Raw genomic sequence first — 20022 nt, forward strand, 5'->3', positions numbered from 1 at the left:
CGCCCTGGTTTCCTGGTTAGTACTGTGCATCTTTCTTACAGAAAAAAACCAAACATTTAATAGTTTTTATAAAAAGCCTTTTTTCCCCCAGATATTGTGTCTTCATTAGATACTTCTATCTTTATGTGAATTTACTGTTCGGTCACTGGTATAAAAATTTGAAAAACCAGATACCTGCAAGTGAGACCCTGAGATCTGTATTTACTACCCAGTTGTGCTAAGATGAGTGAGTGTACACTTCAACACCAGAGCAGTCTCTCTGTTGCTTGGTCACAGTCTGCAGTAGAAGTGTTATGCATGAGATTGTGTACTCAATGAGTGCCTAAATATGGATTAAGGACTTACTGTGAGCACTGAAACGTGGGCATTGTGACACTAGGTTTTTCTTAACCCTGCAATTTGGTTTTACTCTGAAAATTTAGGAGAGGTTTCTGAGCGAAACTGGTGCATTGTAACACTAGGTGGCACTTAAACACAGCTAACAAAGGCTTCCATATCTTGCAACACACCAAAACAGTCAAACACATTCTGTTCTAACATGCAGTTAATTATATCCTCAAAATGATGTCTTGGATTGATATTACTAAACAAACATGTATAAAATGTAATTACAGACAAGTGAAATAAATACTGTAGGCTTATAATTGCAAGATATGTTTTTTGCTTGTAATATGCTACACACCTGTGCGTAGTTTATGTAGCTAGTATTTTATTTTGTCATTTTTACTAACATTTAGAATGGCACGATTTAGCTTTATGTGCTTTTATTTACTGGTACCAATTTTTGCCATATGTCAGTTTTTAAAAATGGAATGGTTTTATGTATTGGGATTTTAAAACAGGAGTATTTCAAAGGGAAAACAAAAAGAAAAGAATTTTTTTTATACGAAACCACTTCAAAACTTTTTTAAAAAACAGCATATATTTTAGTTTTTTTCTAATTGCTTTTCTTTCCTCTTCTTTCTTTACCTACCTTTCGGAGGTACACCTCTACTGCTATAGTAGCTTAATACCCACCTGGAGGTCCAAAGTCTATCTGTTCATAAACATTTCTTAAGTGATACCATTGGTAAAACATACCAGGCCTATGGGACAGTCTAAGAGACATGAAATCCCATCAGAGCAGCTTGTGGCCATCACCTCGGCTTCTGGCAGTTTTTCCTATCAGCTGCAGAAGCGGTCAGCAACATTTCAGTCAACTGCACAAGCCCTGTGCAAAGCTGCTTTAAGTTACAGGCAAGCTAAAAAGGCAAAGGTGTGCAGGAAAATGTCCTCCCAGCACAGGAGCAAGCTAATAAAACATCAAACCTAGAAAGTGCAAAAATGGACTTCTAGTTCCTCTTTACCCTCACATTCCAATATGCAGGGAGTTGCTCTCGACCTTACTGTTGGCAGATCCCATACCATTCTCTGTTCAGGGTTACAAATAGTTGGCTTCTCTGTGGTAGTAAGATTAGAGCCAAGATGAAGCTCCTAAATGGTAGGACAACCCAACAACACGTTCCTGTATTCGCATTTTGTTATTTGGCAGCTAAAGGTGTGTATTCAGTGAGGGAAAGACTGGTACACCTGTGGAAGTCACGCTTTGTTGAAAGAAAATTGCCAATGCGTTACTGTATGCTTAGACAAACTAATGTGAACAGTCTGTGCATGCTTGTTGGAATTGCCCCCAGACATCAGGAGACCTGTTTCAGGTGAACCAGAACCCAAACAACAGACCAGGATAGGCTGAGCACCCATCAGCCGGGGCAAAAATAGTTGTCCAAACTAGAGACAGTTGGGTCAAGCTCAGAACCAGAGTTGGGAGACCTGTGGGAAGAGGAAGAACTGACAGCTGTGAGGGTAAGGGCACAGAGGTGGTGGAACTCCAACCGGTTTGTGTGCCTGTGAAAGTGCGGTATAAAACCGTGGATCAGGCCAGGCCAAACTCTGTCCATCGTCAAAGGAAAAAAATAATGGTTGTGGTAGAAGGACATAAGGAAGAGAATATTTTCTTTATGCTTCAAGTAGTGATAAAAACCTGATAAATAGGACAAAGCTAAGAAAATCAGTATTCAGCTGCCAATTATTTGATTTTTTTTTTCTTTTCTTTTTTGAGAAAGATCCTTTCAGGTTCTGGAACAGTCTTTTTCCAGGTAGTAGTAGATAGAGCTGTGAAATATAAACTAGCCTAGACAATGCTTGAGACAGTTTACTGATACACCCGTTCAGTATCATCAAGGGGATACATGCCCTAACAGGTGCTTTCCATCAGTAGTTTCTATGGCATAGCTACTTCTTTTTGAAGATTTCAAGAAAACAGTTTGGCCCTTGAGTAGTAACATTAAACCTTCTTTTTTAAAAAAAATAAATATCTACAGGCCTCAACTGACTTTAACAGAAGTACAGGTAGTAGAATGTTTTACAAGTAATTATAAAAACTATTTACGGTAATTAGCTTGAATCTAATTGCTTCTCAGCATGTTAGGATAGTAAATTACAGCTTTATTTCAAACAACTCCTGTTGTCTGTTTTCCCTAAACTGAACACAGGAAACCCAATAAAAACAAATGCTTGGAGAACCACCATTCTCAGTTCCTGTTTGAAGTATGTCAAACGGGGATGCTTAGCTTTGATCATAGAAGCAGCACTTCACTTACCCAGGTAGACTACATCTTTCTTCCTTTGTGCACTGAGAACGTACTCCTCCTGAGAGCAACAAGAGGATGCACGTGAACAAGAGGGACAGAAATACACCTTTTGACTCTTAAGTGAGATAGTCACATCAAATGATTTATACATGAGAAGGCTGATTCTCCTCGGCTCCCTCCCTAATCACTGCAGAGAGATAAGCTCTCCTTGACAGTGATGTAGGGCATGAGGCTTAGCATTTGGAGTTGCTCTGAAGGACCAGAGGTATCTTTCTCTACGGGCTATATAGGGAGCTTTGAGAAACTGGCTTCCTCAGATTAGTACCTATAATTATGTACCTGATCACTGTCTGATCATCCGCTTCAAAACCAACCACAGCTTATGTCTATCACACCCTAGTGGAGGTTCACTGGAGTTCCTCAAGACTGATCTTGCCTGCCATGCAGACAGAAAGCCTGTCAGCTTTGGCCTGATTTGAGATTCCTGTTTGGAACCGTAGCAAGTTTACTGAGGAACAAGTCAGTGCTTGCTAATGTTCATGTGAATCCAATCACATGCAGGTACTGTTGGTTACTTAAACAACTTCCCCACACCGCTTTGAACAGACTGGACTATTTAACTTTGTGTCCGCTCTTGCTCGGTGATGATGATAGACACCATCTTCAGTTTTCGTCTGTTTGCACTGGGTATACAAGTCAACCTGTAACTTTTATCCACTGTAAGTAAGTAATGCTATTGCCATCTGGTCTTACATTAAAATTGTCTTATTCTGTAATGATGATACATCTACAGAAGCAAAAAGTACTTTGAATTTTAATATATGCATTTATGTGACTGTCAACATGCCTGATATTAATAGCTTGACTTTTACTGTAAGCAGAGGTAGAAGAAATAACACCACCTTCACAGTTCTGGCACAGTTTCCTTATGAGCTGAATTCTCAGACCATAGTTTCTGTCTCTGGTTTTTGCCATACAAACCTGAGCAGGAGTGTTCTATTTTTTATTTCAGTTTAGATTTTGAATGCTTTTATGAGTTTTTTCAACCCCTGAGAGAAATTAGAGAGGCAACAATGCTTCACTTATTGCATAACGCCAACATTTATTGACAATAAAAATAACTGAACTCACACAAGAAGCCAGTTTCTGCTAGGCCCTTTTACTAGATTGTTGTTATGAAGGTTGAGCTTTTCATTTTTTACAAAAAATCCACTCTTTTTAAAGAACGGTCAGTCAATCTTTTTAGAAAGATTTAATAAATGACTTTTCCCCCCTTACCAAATTTAGTCTTTTGTTGAATTGTTTCAGTTCCTATTAAAGCTTCACAAAAATGTACCTTCTATTATATTTCTTCTAATAGGTTTCTCAGCCTTATAACTATAATAAATTTGTCAGTCTAGCTTCACTGAACACTGGACTTGAAAATCCTACCACAACAGATTATAAATATAACCATTTCTAAACCCTTTCAAGAAGTTTTACCCTTTCTTTCAACACATTTTATGTACTCAGCAATTCAGTGAAAATAACCTTTCAGAGTCATTCTTTAAACTCTTTCTTGGTGATAGCACAGTCGAGTCATTTGATCAGTCAGTCAGAAAACCCGAGTTCTGTTCCCATCTCTGCCAGGGTGGATTCATAGTCTGAACCAACCCGCTTAAAGCCAATGTTTTCTTAAGTGTTCATTCAGAGGAAATGACCAACTTGACCCATATAGGGCCTGATTTTCAGAGTAGCTGAGTGCTCAGAACTACAATTTAAATAATTTTGAGCGGTGCCCTTTAGCACTGCTAAATAAAAAAAAAAGTGTAATGGCATCTTGTTAGGTAACCAGAAATGAAGACCCTCAGAAGTAGCTTTTATAGCAGATTTTAAAAGATATCTTTTTTTGCCTAATCTCTTCCCTCTATTTTGCTTCTATGAAATTTGGTTGTTAGTTTTGGGATTTTTTTTTTTAGGAGAGAAGTTACATTTTTTAGAAACACAAAACACTGTTTTGATAAACAATTCTCTTCAGGATGTGTTTTAAAGTTTGAATGAATGAATGTAAACAGAATGTAACAAAACCTTTAGAACATTAATAACCATACTAAAAGCAGAGAAGCAAGAAGCATGATCACATAAATCTAAGAAAAGCAAACAGAATCTAAATATCTCAAGCTCTGTGTCATAAAATGAATCAACTTTTCTTTATAACACTATGTAAAGAATAAATAGCAATGCACCATATTTGCTTTGTATGGATGAATGGGAAGCAGAGAGAGGCAAGGGTTATCTAAGTAATATAAAAGTGTCATTACTGAATACTTCCAAGGGACACAAGTAATCTGCACTAATCCCAAATCACAGCACATATAGTCTATCCTTCAATTTAAACCCCCTTCTCAGGTTTACCCATAATCAGCAAGTGGAGGAAAAGATGGACTACCTCACCCCTCTCCTTTTGAGAGAATTGTTCAGCTGAGCTCCTTGTAAGCCTGCTATGGGTCATTCTACTCATTTGACCAGTTGCGATGGTTATGGTGTGTTTCTGGTCACCTGAGTTTGAAAAAAATGAAAAGGTATAGAAATAGCTTTTAGGATGATCAAGATAGTGGAGCGAGCTCGTTTTGTGAGAAGAGATTGGATTGTTTGACTTATTTATCAAAACAAAAGCAGGAAGAGTATCTGTTTTCTACTAATACATGAATATTGTTAACATCAGAGAAAAAAAGCTTTTTAAGCGACAAGATAGAGCTAGCAGAAAGACAAATGGATGTAATGAATAAACCTTCTCTTGAACAGAGAAGTTTGAGGAAATTGCTTATGCATCAGACAAGTGAACTTCTAGGACAGCCTTCTAGACAGAATAGAGGGGGAGGGAGAGCTAGAAATGGATTTATTTTAACACAGACCTTCATCAGTTTGTGGCTGGGAGTCTGAGACATGGCTTTCTGCACGACCTTCAGAGGGAAGCCTGACTTGCAGAGCCTTTCCAATGGCAAATCTTTTGTAGCAGCCATGTTCTGCTGAGGAGTGCTGGTGAAATTCCAGAATCACACCACCAGCATCAATATTGTAATCAGCTGCTAGTCGTCTTTGAGAGAAAACTTGGAAATTAAAGCTCCAAGTCACCTGCTGCTCTATGCCTCTGGCTATGAATAGTGTTGCAGAGGGAAAATAGGCAATAAACCATGTAATGCAGAACTTCTGCAGTCTGCTTGGCTTTGCCTGCCAAGCCAGCCTTCTTGCAGTTGACACCAATGCTATGTAGGTGTGGAGAGTATTGCCACATCATTCAGGCATTGGAAGGAGAATGTTTTTAACAAGATACCTCTGTGTTGTGAAGATCTTTCTGTCTGCGTAGGCTTCCTAATGTAAACTTCTATTTGCTGTGATCTCACTACGAGCTTTATATTACAAAGTTCTACATGACATTATTTGTAGTTGGCTGTTTGTCTGAATCTATTTCATAGCCTAAGGCACAGAAAGGCAGGTGAATTTAAATTTTAGCTTTCAAGTTGGTTTTCAAATGCTGTCAGTTTAAAATATTAAAACAACAGCAAGTTCTAACAACATTCTCAGATTTTCTTGCCCAATTGACCATCTTTGCCTTTACTGAACAGGGCTCTATTTGTGATCTGAGTTATGGACAGCACTATAGAGTCCAGGCTTTAAAATAACTGGGTAAAAATGTCAGTGCTGCCATTGACGTGAAAAGGGTCAACGCTTGGTTTTCTGTCATTTATGTTTCAGCTTAGCAATAACGTAGTAAAGGAGATTTTCTCTGGAAAGATGAAGCAGTAAGTTCAGTAAGAAATATGAGAAGATAAATACATTCCAAGGAACGAGAAGATTACTTTCCTTAGGGGGTATCATTTATTTTCTTCATTAAACCATATCACAGAAGTATATCAGTTGATGGTTAGCTCTTCAGTTTCTGAAAACTGACATGACTGGCAGAAGCTGTAGGGTTGCAGCAGTTTATATCAGTTTTATAAAGAGCATGTTTTTCTAATGAAATGAGGCTTATGCGGTCATGGGGGGGGGGGTGTGTATGTAGCTGTGCACACATGCATGTACACATCTTTCACGTCTCTTTTTTTCAGCAATTTTTAAAGTTGACCAATTGCAGCCAAATTCAACACCAAGGTCACTAGTCCCAAAGACACTGCAATTCTAAAAGTTTTGTGAAAATAGATGGCTATTCAGAGAAAAAGAAGGGCTATAAGGAGAGCTTATCACTTGCTAGATGTCAGAGGGTCCATGTAGAATTTTTTCCTACCAACTCAAATCCATAGGAAACCAGGCTCCTTGGTTCTGTTATTCATAGAGCTGCTTAGCTACTTAGAGGTTTTCTGTATTTAAAGCAAGTGAAATGAAATCAGTTTATATAAGCAATCAAGCGATCTGTTGCTAAAATATGGACTGCTGTATAAATCAAGCCATTAGTGAGATGCCCTAAAGTTCCTCTCTGGAAATGGGTCTCTGTAATTGGCTAATCTCTCAAAATAATTTGTGATACCTTTTTACATATTGTGCCAACTGGAATAATCAAACAGGGCTGATTAAAATTATGCTTCCCCAGTTCTATTTGAAAAATGTAGTTCATAACTTTTATATACTTTGAATTGTCTTAGACTGTTATAGACTCTGAGAAGGTACTGTTGTCTCCACACTAGAAGACGCATAGCCAAGTGAAGAAATGGTTATTACTCTGTTCATGTATGAGAGACTGTGGGTGTTATGTGTAGGAAAGATCATGAAAGCATGGCCTAAATCCCACACAACATGCTGAAGGTAGCAAGGTACATCACCACAAGGTGCTGAACATACCTTCCAAAAAAGTAATCTCTGGCAGTAAAGGATCATTTTCAATGTAATCTGAATATTATTGATCGAACACTTTTGGACACTAGGGGAGTAGTTTCTGGGGCACATCTCCCACTATAGATATAGCATAGAATTAGGAGTAACATCCATTTAAAATCAGAGACCAGATGAAGAAAAGAAACTACGGGAATTCATTCTGAAAGGGAACTGAATATTTTTAAAAAAATAAAGAGCCAGTCTTAGGGCAGTAAAGTTGCAATTATACAAGTCAGGAACTATTCAGTCACCGAGTCTTTTTAGATATGCACTATGAGAGTGAACCAAAGCGAATCACTAAAGAGACATTTTAAAGGACTTCAGCTCTACTCCATTGCTTTTGGCTCTTCCGCTAACTGCTTTTTTCCATGTGCCTTCAGTCTTAGCCAGTAGGGTGGTAGGACTGGAGAAGAGCATGCATACCAAACCAGATACCCATGCCAATACCCACTACCTGTGCTGACCAGAAGCTGCAGCTGATGATCCACTTTGTCATTCCACACCATCTCACACTAGTGTCTATGTGTGTGATAAAAGCAACTTATTGCTCTTGATCTTCATCCTTTTTTTGCGCTCTGCATAATACCCAAACCAAGGGAAACCTTAAAAGCTAGCAGCCACCAATACAATATATAGCAGGATGTACTTGGGACTACAACTAGAACAGCCTCTGGCCAGGCAGTCCCTATGCTTCCGTGGGAGTCTGCAGAGCTGCGTGTGTGACCCCAGGCTGTGTGGCAGTGTCAGGAGCAGCTCTCACCGGGCACTTGTACCAGCAGCTATGGCAGAAATTGCTCCTCTCAGCTAAGAGAGCATTAATTGCTAGTGTTTCAAATAGAGCAGAAAGGAAATATCCATCTAAGGCTGGACTCTCCACCTTGTTGTGAACCCCCGCCCTGTTCTTCCAAGCTGAGGTGCTTTTACCGCAGAACCTAAGTGCTCCTGTCTCAGCCCAATAAGTAACCCTGTATAAGGAATTATCTTCTAATGAACTATGTGTTTGCAAATTCCACGCAAGTTCTGAGAAAAATGGAGGGGTTCTTTTCTCCTATAGTTTATTGAGAGTTTTTGTTTGTTTGTTTGGCCTCATTGCATATGCTTGCAAGACTATGAGGAAATACAACCCTTGGAAGGTTGGGAAGTTATGATAATGTATGCCTGCCTTCTCATCATCTTCCTGGTGTAGTCTGTGTTTAGATTTCATTCACTTGTTTATAGAAAAGCAATTGGATTAGTTTTAGAAGATGAGTCAGCATGATATGGGGGTGAGGAGGAAGAGAGACAATGGAAGATCTCACAGCCACAAGACTGAGATTTACAATAAATGTGGCTTGGGAAAATTATTTGTTTACTTTGAGTAAAATTTTTACAAGGCAGTTAGGTTACTAGCTACTTTCTAGGCCAAAAAACATGTCTGAAAATCAGATTAATCTCAGTGGAAACACTAAGTTAGAAATGGCATCGTTCTTTTTAAACTGTCAAAAATGTTCTACAAAGCCCCATTTGTAGTTATGGAAAAATAAGGCACACATCATAGAAGTGCTTTAGAAAGAACCATCCTTTTGCAGTCAGAGTGCAGGATTCAGATCTGTTTGCCACACCACCACTGATGTTCCAGGCAGATCTTCCCAACATAACACAGGCAGAAAGATCTGTATTACTGAGAGTGTAGGAATATTCATACTGTATCCTGTTTCTAAGAAGGGACAATACAGGATATCCAGGGAAAGTGATAAAGAACAACAGACATTAATTCTTACCAGGCTCTGACTGTCTGTAGACTAGGCACATCCTGAACCAGAGATCGTATCCACATCTTCGTGTTTACTCCTCAGTTTAAACTCCTTTGTGTAAATGTCTGAGGATAAGGTAAAGAGCACCATACATAAATAAAGAGCAAACTTGTCTCTTTATTATGCATCCACACACTGGTACTGATGATGCACATGGGTCCACAGCTAAGGTCCCAGGATACTACTACAACAGAATAATTACTATTCATCATAAATATCTTTGTCAGAAGACTGAAATAGATGTTCCTAAAATTGCTCAGGAAAATATGCAGTAATGCTGGAAAGCCAAGAGATTTAGTGATAAGGTGACAGTAAAATCTTGGCTCTGCTAAAGTCAAAATGAACTTTGCCAGTGGCTTCAGTAAAGCCCAGATTTTTGCCTTGAGAATCTGCCCAGACCAGCTGCTCTTCCTGGATGTCCTGAGAGCATCTCCTGCCTGAAGGGGCTCCGAGGAAAGGTGTGCTGTCATGAATTCAGAAAAATGGATTTTAACAAGCATGTGTGCACCATGAATGACTACGCTACTCTTTTTGTGAAAAACCTACTCTTTCCAGCTTTGCTATTAATTTTCACAAAGTCAGATACTGCAGCTGAGCGCTCACGGTTGTCAGTGTTTGCATTCCACCTTGTGAGGGAGAACTGGCAAAAAACATTAAAGTAGAGAGGATTTTGTAAAAAAAATGTTGGCTTGCTATTTAGATAGCCCTGGAAAGTGACTGTTGTGAAAAATGAAATACTTGAGCATAAACTACTTTTTTTTCCAAGCTTTCCATCTTCTGTACATTCAAATAAGGAAAAGAACCACTCCCAGTCCTCTTTGGCAACTTCTCTGGCCAATTTACAGCAAGTGCTTCTGCTTGTAGGTTTAGTACTTTATGTTGTGGCTAGCTGAGTGAAATAACTCTATTAAGAGCATGGCTGACATGGATGGGAAACACAGTTCAGTGTACTGGTGAAGCTATATCTTCAGACACTAGACAGAACTCCTGTGAAAGGAGGATTGAAGGTGCCAGCTCGAAGATGGGGATGAAAGCAGAGATGGCCATCGCTGTGGCCTCACCGCTGCACTCAGACCCACAAACCTGTGTAGAGCTCTGCTGACTCTGAAGATTGTTAGCAAACTCTTGGTCTTGTTCCCAAATCTGTCTATACCGATACATCGGCAAGAGCTAAGCTGTTACACGCATCAGTTGCCATGTGGGCAAATGCAGTACACGCATTATTGATAACCACATCCTAGGAAGAAGTGGAGCCCTCCAGAATATCAACAGCGTATGATAAAATCTAAATGAGGAATGCATAATGAAGCGGGGATTAGCTGCGCAGAGAAACTTCTTAGTGCTTGAGTACTGCCTGTTTGTGCTGTAATCTGTCACAGTCCATGCTACAACCATATAATGAGGTTAGTTTATAAATTATTAATAGATAATATGAGCACCTAACAGATAAGAGTAACATGGGTTACAAGCTCCTCAGCAGATAATGCTGTATTGCAGTAATAATCAACCCGCTGAACTCTGTAATCACCTATAACAATTGAGACCTATTTGTGAAAATATCTATTAATTCTCACTAACTATTATAAATGGAAGTTTAACACAAAACATGGCAGTAATGGGCATATAATATGAGATCACTTTTTTTAATACTATTTTGTCTTTCAGCACTTGCTTATGCTTGACGAGATCCTTCTGTAAATAGGAAATATGTCAGCTAGAACTCAGGTGCGAGGTGAGAGAGAAATTTATTTTTCTTCTACCGTTGCATTGTTAGGAAGCTCAGTTTTTGAGCTGGGCAGATGAATGGTTTCATGAAAAAAAACAGTTTGTTATGGTAGTGCATACAACAGCTGTGCAGGTAAGTTGGGTTACACAGAAATGACATCGGCTGGAAGTCACCGCCCCCCAACAACTATTCCATATCAATCAAATCGTATCCCCTAACTCTAGGTGGAGAGCTGGGTATCTAAATGGGGCAATGCCCTCCTGTGCCAACTTGGTCACTAAGTACCTCATACCCACCTTGAATCTCAGGTTCCCTTGGCTATCTGAGAAAGACTTCGGGGTTTGTGTGCATAACACAAAAATTGCAATTGCAGGGAGGCTAAATTCCACCCTCCTGAAGCTCATTACCTTCTAAATTTCCTCAAGTCTGGGACTCAAAATAATGTTTTGGGGAAAGCAGGATGTGAGCTAGAATATTTGTAATGACATGGTCTGAAACCGGTCATCATCTGTTTTACACAAGTTGAGATGAATTTTTAAAATCGAGCAAGATTAACAGTAAAAATAAAATGTCTGGAATTCTTTTATCTGGAGGTCGACTGCCATTCAGCTCAGGAAGACTACAGTTGTCACCAGTGCTGTGGAGGTGCCACCCTAGGAGGCTATGGATTTAGTGCCACAATTTTCCAAACCCAGTGTGGAAGAGCTGTCTATGTAGCTTTACAGCTCTCTCTATATTCTCATCTCCTATGAGAAGCTGAACTGCAAGGATGCTACCTGCTCTGCACTATGGCTGGGATAGGCATTTAGCTGTGTGGGTGCAGCCTACCTTTAGCGGAATAACTGTAGGTCTTTCTTCACATTGCTTTACAAAAGTACCTTGTATCCTTCACTGGATACTGAAGTCAAATAAGGAATGGATAGGAGCAATTTTAGTGAATCAATTGGCTTATCTTCTGATATTATAGCAGTAGATAAAAATTAAACAGAAAAAAACTGAACCCACAAAAACCAGAACAAACCCCTTCCTGCAAGCAACAGCATTTTCAGTCATTATACTGTGAATAACATGCAACAATAGGATTATGATGACTGCAAATGTACCATATTGAAATAAAATTAGTTTAAAAAGCAGGAACAATATCATCATCAGGTAGCTATGGTGGTGGAAAATAGCTTTAATAACTTTATTGTTGGAACTAGTCTAAAAAATATAAAGGCTCTCCTACCCTCCCAATACAACGATTGTGTTAAAAGCAAGACCTCTGGGTCTAGAGGCTCTTTTGGTGTTCCCAGCCTATGAAAAACAAGGGCTATGGCATGCAGCTGAGTATCAGCAATGCAGAGTGTTGAAATCTCATTCAGAGATGGGTGTATTTCGGAGTACGGAACCAAACAGGAATATTCATTATATGGAAAGTTAATGCATCATGCTGCCTAGGAAGGATGCTGAGAGGTGGCACAGGAAAATCAATAAAGATTGAAGTCTCTATAACTGCAGGCAGAATGTGGAATAAGAGCTCCAAAGGCAAAGAATCCAATTGCCAAAGTTAATATTACCTTTTAGGGACACGCTTTTGGACTTACTAAGAAGGAAATAACATAATGGGACTTTGCTCTCTATTTTGGAGAGGGACCACTGTATATTCTGAGAAAGAAAAGAGGGTGAGAGATGATTCAGGCAGAAAATTTGGGCAAGGGTGTCTGTGTGCTCAGGAAGACATCAACCCTGCTCAGGGCTGGTCATTGCTGAGGCTGTGATTAAGTGCCAGTTATTAACAAATTTCTGCTCAAAGCACCCAAAGTGGTGGGGTTTATGCCATGTGTGAGAGAATGGACTTTCCTCATCTGGTGTAAAGTCTGTGGGGATAGAGCTGCCCCCAAACAAATTTTTGAACAAACTGGAAACCATCAGGAGGGCATTGGACTGGGTCAAGTTTTTGTGCCATATGTCTGTGACTTTGTGATCGTTTGCAAAATTAGCTTTATCATGTTGTGGAACATGGTCTTCCTCCCAGCTACATGAAGTGGCAGGAGCATAAAACCAGGGATCGTCTGAAAGAAATAAGGGCATAAAAAGTGGGGGTGGGAGGGGACTACTAATATCCCTTATTTGCGAACTTTAGTGTAATTTGAACAGCTTTATGCCATTTATATTAAATCACCCTGTTCTTTTTGCTTGTCATTTTGAAGCTTTTTCTTTTTGTCGTACCTTTTATGTGACAAACTCCAGCTTAATATTTTTTTTTTGGCAGTTATGTACTTAATCTTCCCGATTCCTGTGGATACCAGCACAACAATGTGTTTCAGAAACTATTGAAGCTGATGAATCAGAGACGAGTCATTGATCTTTGCTGGGGACTGGAAGGTGCTGAGCCCTGGCTGATCAGGCGTCCGTGACTCAAACTGGGGAATTAGGAGGAGAATTTTGGCAAATAGAGAAAACTGTGTTGTGACAGGTCTCTGCTCATCTGACCATGTTCGCTTGAATCAGTTATTCTTCCTAACACACTCATGAAATGTTCTCCCGGTTTACTGGGTGAATGTTATGAAGATAACAACATGAGAGCTGGCTATGGCACTCTGCTGTTGTGGAGTTGTTACGGTGCAAGAAAGATACAGGATGTTTTTTAACACATGTAAATTGTAAACACAAATGATGAGATAAACAAATGTTGTAAAACTCTTTATACTGATATCCTGCATGAAACCAATTAGGTAAGTTTGTGGTGTGTTTCATTCTTTCCAAATACACTACACAGTAGACTACTATGAGATATGTGAACCTATCAGATGAATAAAACGCTGCCTATTGCAAATGTACTTGTGATGACAACAAAGATTGAGAAGAATTTAGGTTTTTGATTATATAGTGGCATCATCAATGTGATCTTAGATTCATAATATAAGAGCCTACTGCTACAGATTTCAGGAGCTACATCATTGCTGGGAGGTCAATAGCATTTCTGAAGTGCATACAGGATCTATAGCCTAATAGTAGACAAGCCACCTACATTCTTCTTATTTCAGAAAAAAGAAAAGGAAGTAGAAAAAGAAAAAGCAAATATATACTTATGGCCAATTTCACAAGCTGCAATCAATTTACAGGTCACTAGGAGACTCTCAGGCAAAGGCATAACATATGTCTCACAGGCTCAAAGTAAGAGGCTATGTAGAAAAATTGGATTTAAGTAATAAGGAAGCTTATTTAAAGCACTAAAATTCAGAAGGCAGAGCCTTTCATAACCTAAGTTACTTAACTTTTAAGAGTTTTTATGATCCCCCCCCTTTGTATTTTTCAGCTTGAAGGCTAGTATTAAGCAAAACTAAGGACATTCTTTGCTAGTTGCAAAGTGTGATACCCTTTCTATACCTAGCTAAATAAAGTGTTAGATAGCTAAACCCTTTTATTCTGTGTCACCTATTTTTATACAGCTAAAATAGCCAACAGCTTGTTCTGGTCACAGTCACAGCCATGGCATTTGAACATGCCGGACATTCTGCAACCTGATGTTCTCTACAAATGTCAATTCACAATGTCATGAATGAAATGATACTTAATTTAAATGACATTAAATGATATTTTAAATTAAAACTACAACTTAGAATCAGGATGTTCATCTGATGATCGGACTCAGAGTTCACCCAACAGGTCTGATGCTGAGCCAATACTGTTAAAGATAATGATTTGAGCCTGTTTGTTAGAAAAAATTCCTGGAGGGCAAAGCTGTGTGGTGCTGATGGTCTCATCAGGCTGCATGTAATGAAGGCCTCAATTTATTGTTTTTCTATGGTTTTCTATTCTTCTTGATCGTCTGCTGATGAAACCTGGTAAGCACCTTGTTACAGAAAATTGCTCATTTATCTAGTACATGCAGGACACCCCCATTCCATCCGTCTTGTGCGCTATGTAGGAACCTCTCTGCAGAGAGAATACAGCCAGGCTTTCTTTAAAAGATCATAATTTTCCTCCTGTGCATTGGCTGAGAGAACGCTAAAGATCTCATTTTAACCTGCAATCAAGCTTGTCAGCTCTCCACTTGCTTTTCCTTCTCAGCAAGGAACCGAAGAGGATTGCAGTCTTCCTCTCTCACAGGAAGAAGGAGCATGCAGCATCTCAGAGCTCTGGTGCTGAACTACAGAACTTGCTGTGCCATATGCCAAATGGCTATTATTTGAAATAGCGTTCTCCCTCCCTTAAATCTCATTCTACAAAATTCACGGTGATTGTCATTGTCACCCATATTTCCTGCCTCACTAGAAGTCTGTGTGAAGGAAGCACCTCAACCAATGGATGAGGACATGCTGACCACCACAAGTGACTGTAGGACATGCTGATTTCTTAGTCTAGCAGACTATCAAGTCTTCATCTATGTCCTACACACAGCCTACCGATTACCCAGTGTGAAGTTAGTGTAAATCAACAGCAAATGGGCTGGTCAGATGTTACTGCTATTTCCACCTAAGTAGTTGCTGGAGCTGTCACACGCTCTGTAAGAGCACATGGAGATGGGGCAGGCAGTTGGGCAACGCATGGTGCACAGAGGGACTGTGGGTCTGGGTGATGTGTGGCTGAGAAGTCACAGTTTCCCTATTAGGATGTGAAAATATTTTTCGAGAGGCTGTATTAGATTTCTTACAGTGTCTGAGTTTTATTTGGAGGTTCCCTCTGTTGCCTCAGTGTCTCATCTCCCCAGGTCTGGCTTGTGAGGGCTAGTGTGACACCAGCTAACAAGACTGCACATGACCTTCTGTACACATATGGTACCTATGACCAGAGCAGCAATACGTTTTATGGAGCAGTACCAAAAGTAGCCATCAGCTGTCTCAAACCCATCCTAGGCCAGATTCATGTGTAGGAAAAACTTTAGTGCTCTGCTTACTCCTGGCTGCAGGCATTACACCCCAATGGACCCAGAGAAAGTTGGGACCCCTAGACCCTAAACAGTGCAGAAAAACATCTACATTACACAGGAGCCTGTGCAATCAGAGCCTGCTGGCCCTCATCTTTCAGTCGGGGCATCATTTTAGATCATAAGAAGCCAGCAAAACAGCTGGTAGAGGGTTGTGCCACATTCCCTTCTATCAAGCCTTGGGCTGCCAGCCAATAATGCTATCCTTCCAAGACAAAACACACATACCTTCTGGCTTTCTTCTGATGTTGACTCAGAAACTCTCTCTTTCAGCAGCTCCTTAGATAAAGGAACAAAGTATTTATGATTAGATACTGTGCAAGAATATCTTGTGATATGGAACATACGACCAACACGGTTCGAGTCTGAGAGTGACAGAAATTACAAGCCATACAGAAAGCACGGCTCACGGATGCAAAGACAGTGAAATATGAAATATTGGAAACCGCTCCCATAAGAGACATGGAACTGAAATGCAGAATCTTTTCAAAATTCAAAACCGTAACATAAAACACCAGCAAAGCAGGCGTCAAGTCCTAAACAAGGATTTCAAGACATAAGGAAGATAACAACTTTAGAAAAGAAAAGCAAGCCCAGTGACTGTCAGATTAATTGAACACAGTGTCAGGAAAGATTGCTTTGTGAAATGTTGCTTCTTAAAGCATTACAAAGTCAGAAAGACATCAGAAACATTGATTGGCAGCAAAGGGGAAACAGAAACCACATGTGATCAATAAGGCCGCTGCCAGCAGGTGGGGGTGACAGTCAGTGCATGAAGCACTTTGTGGGGCTTGAAGTGCCTAAGTAATAGGACTGGGATCAAACCATTGATCAAAATTATTTTTATGTTGTAAAGGTCTTGAAAGTACACCTTCTGGCATTTGAATCCATTTAATAAAAATGCCACTATTAGTTGTGCCTGCTTAGCATGACTGCTAGTAGTGTCTGGAAGCCTTAAAGGCTAAACTCATTAGCTATTTATTGCAGAAGAAGTTGGGATCTCCTGATACTACCAATTAATTCAGGTGTATTGTTACTCGTGGGAAGTGCTGGTAAATCATATCTTTGTTGCAAAATTATTAATGAACTACTTACTATGTGTTTCTACTGGATATAGGTCTCAGCCGGGCCTCTTCCCCAGCATAAGCACAAGGCTTTGCCTTTTCTCCTGTCCTCCACTCTGGCCTTTGTTGCTCACCAAGACAGCTCAGGAGGACCAGGGACTCCCAGAGCAAACGCTGCCTTTGCAGTTTAGGGAGCTGCTGCTGAACTTGGCTCAAGGCAAGGGTAAGTTAAAGAACAGCCCCCCTGTATCCCTGTCGTGGTTTAACCCCAGCCAGCAACTAAGCATCGCGCAGCCACTTGCTCACTCCTCCCCCCGCAGTGGGATAGGGGAGAGAATCGAAAAAAGAAAAAGTAAAATTTGTGGGTTGAGATAAGAACAGTTTAATAATTGAAATATAATACAATATAAAAATAGTAGTAGTAATGAAAAGGAAGATAACAAAAAGAGAAATAAACCCCAAGAAAAACAAGTGATGCACAATGAAATTGCTCACCACCCGCTGACCGATGCCCAAGCAGCGATCTGCCCCTCCTGGCCGACTCCTCGCAGTTTATATACTGAGCATGACGTTCTATGGTACGGAATATCTCTTTGGCTAGTTCAGGTCAGCTGTCCTGGCCATGCTCCCTCCCAGCTTCTTCTGTACTTCCTTGCTGGCAGAGCATGCGAAACTGAACAATCCCTGACTTCGTAGAAACACTACTTAGCAACAACTGAAAACATCACTGTGTTATCAACCTTATTCTCATTCTAAATCCAAAACACACTGTGCCATCTACTAGGAAGAAAACTAACTCTATCCCAGCCGAAACCAGGACAATCCCACAGCGAGCTCTGCCCCATTTGTTGTATGTGCACATGATGATCTGGCTAGCAGCAGAGTGGGGGCCTCACCTGCTGCTATCTAATGAAAATGCAATTTTTCATTTCAGAGGCATTCAGGGGCTGCCTTGAGTTGTCCTGATTTCTGTAGCTGCTACAGAGAAATCTTTTTTTGTTGCATCACTGTCCAGGTGATGTTCCCACTGCCCAACCCCTACCTTCCTTGTGGCTGTTCAAGCTCTATTTCTTATCTACCAAGGGTGTAGGAAGAATATTACATCCTTTCTTCAGGACTGGTGTTTTAAATACCAGGAGACAAGCCCCACAGCCTCTCCGCCACTCCTGCATCTCCCAGGCCGTCTCTCTCCAGCGTTTCACCAGGCAATGTCCCCGTTTATCCCGTCTTTGTTCAGAGGGCTTCCAGGTCACTGACCATTCCTGGTGCTCTCCTTTTGCCTGCCTTCACTGGGGTTATGTTTTTTCCTGTGTGGTTCTCCCTCCCAAAAAGAGACAGTTTTAAACCTGCCGTGAATAGGCTGGGAGAGTTTCCTTACCCGGTCCCAGGTTAGACCTGCCAGGCCTGCGTTCATCTTTTTCTTGCAGCAAGCGACGTTGACTCGTGTTCAGCTCCATCTTTCAGGACCTCTTCCCAGACAAGCGGCATTTAAGCAGCTTCCTCATAGTGTTATTACGGAGCGCTACGTACCCACCTACCTGTGCATGCAGGGGCTGCCGTCTTCTCCATGGGGGTACGGCAGCCAAGCTGGGCAGAGGACCCTGCCCTGGGCGCCCAGCCCCAGCTGCCTGCTCCTGGCCTCAAAAAGACATGCAGAGAGCACCGGGCTCTTCTTGCTGCTGTAGCATCCCCCAGGGCAGGGCTGGCAGGCAGGGAAGCAGCTCCCTGCCCTCCCACGTTCGCTCCCTGGGCAGCGAGGCGGGTGGAACCTGCCCGTGGGCTAGCGTCGGGCTGTTCCTGGCATGCAACGTGAGGCAGTGCCCTGGAGCGAGGGCTGGAGGCAGCATGCCGTGAAGCCAGGGGTTTTTGCAGGAGTCAGCAGGCTGTGACCGCCAGCACCGCAGCGTCACGCTAATCACGGTCCCCATCTCGTGTCCCAGGCTCCCTCTTTCTCGCGGTCAACAAAATGCGGACACTGCAGGTGAGAATGCAGCAACACAAAAGGCGGCAGACGTATAGCGTATTGATTTTAACCAGCAATTTTATGTCAACAAGCAATTTCAGTTATTGATGGTGTTTGTCCACGTGCAGGGCGGTGGCGTAAGTCCTGCCGCGGCGCTGCTCTGGAGGCTGCGTGCCGCCTTGTTTCCGAAGGCTCCGTCAGCGCAGGCAGCTGCCGTGCCCACGCAGGTGTGCCTCCACGGCTCACTGCTGGCAGCGGATCTGAACGAGAACGTATCCACGAACCCAAGCGGTTTTCCCACAAGAACAACAACAGAAAAAAAGGAACACGTGTACCCCGCTCGGAATCAGCAGGGGAGGCGGTGTGCGGAGCTGTCGAGGTTTTGTTGCGAAACACCGAGCATCGGTGGCGTTAACGCGCGCCCATTTCAGTGACAGCTCTTGGCGCAGATGCAGCGGGGAGGTACGACTACTAATGCGCTCCATGGGGAATATTTGCTGCTTTATCTCTAGGATTCGGAACATCTGTCTCTCCCTCCCTCCTTCCTTCCCAGTCTGCCCGAGATGGGGATAAGTACATTTGCTTTTTCTACCGCAGCTCTGGGGTTAGTTGAGCAGCGAGTAGATGCAGCTTATCGCAACAACTCAGGTGACAGCGGCTTGGTGGAAGCCCCTGTTCCTCCAGGCAGATCTTTGCTGAAAAACCAGTTAGATCTAAAGAAGGGCACACTCGAAGGGGCTGGCAATGAAGCTCAGGCTCTGACGTCCCGTTCCGAATGGAGACAATCCCCCTTCCAAAAGGGATTTTGATGGGTCACAACAGTCTGGGGAGGACCAGCGGTGGAGAGTTCTGGAAGGGGGTTACCGGCAGCTCCCTGGTAGTCGGAGACAATTAAGAAAGGAACAGTGATCTCCACTGTCAAGTGACTGAGAGACAGCTCCCAGCTGAGTACTGCTGGGAAATTTGAGATCTAATTAAAGCAGGCCTTGCATCCCATCATTCTTCCTGCACGCCTGGGACAATGAAATACTGACTCGTGCATCTGTTCTGTATGTGTATGTGATGCAAATAAGGAAGAAGTCTGTA

The sequence above is a fragment of the Buteo buteo genome, chromosome 21, assembly GCF_964188355.1.
Source record: "Buteo buteo chromosome 21, bButBut1.hap1.1, whole genome shotgun sequence".
Taxonomy (NCBI): domain Eukaryota; kingdom Metazoa; phylum Chordata; class Aves; order Accipitriformes; family Accipitridae; genus Buteo; species Buteo buteo.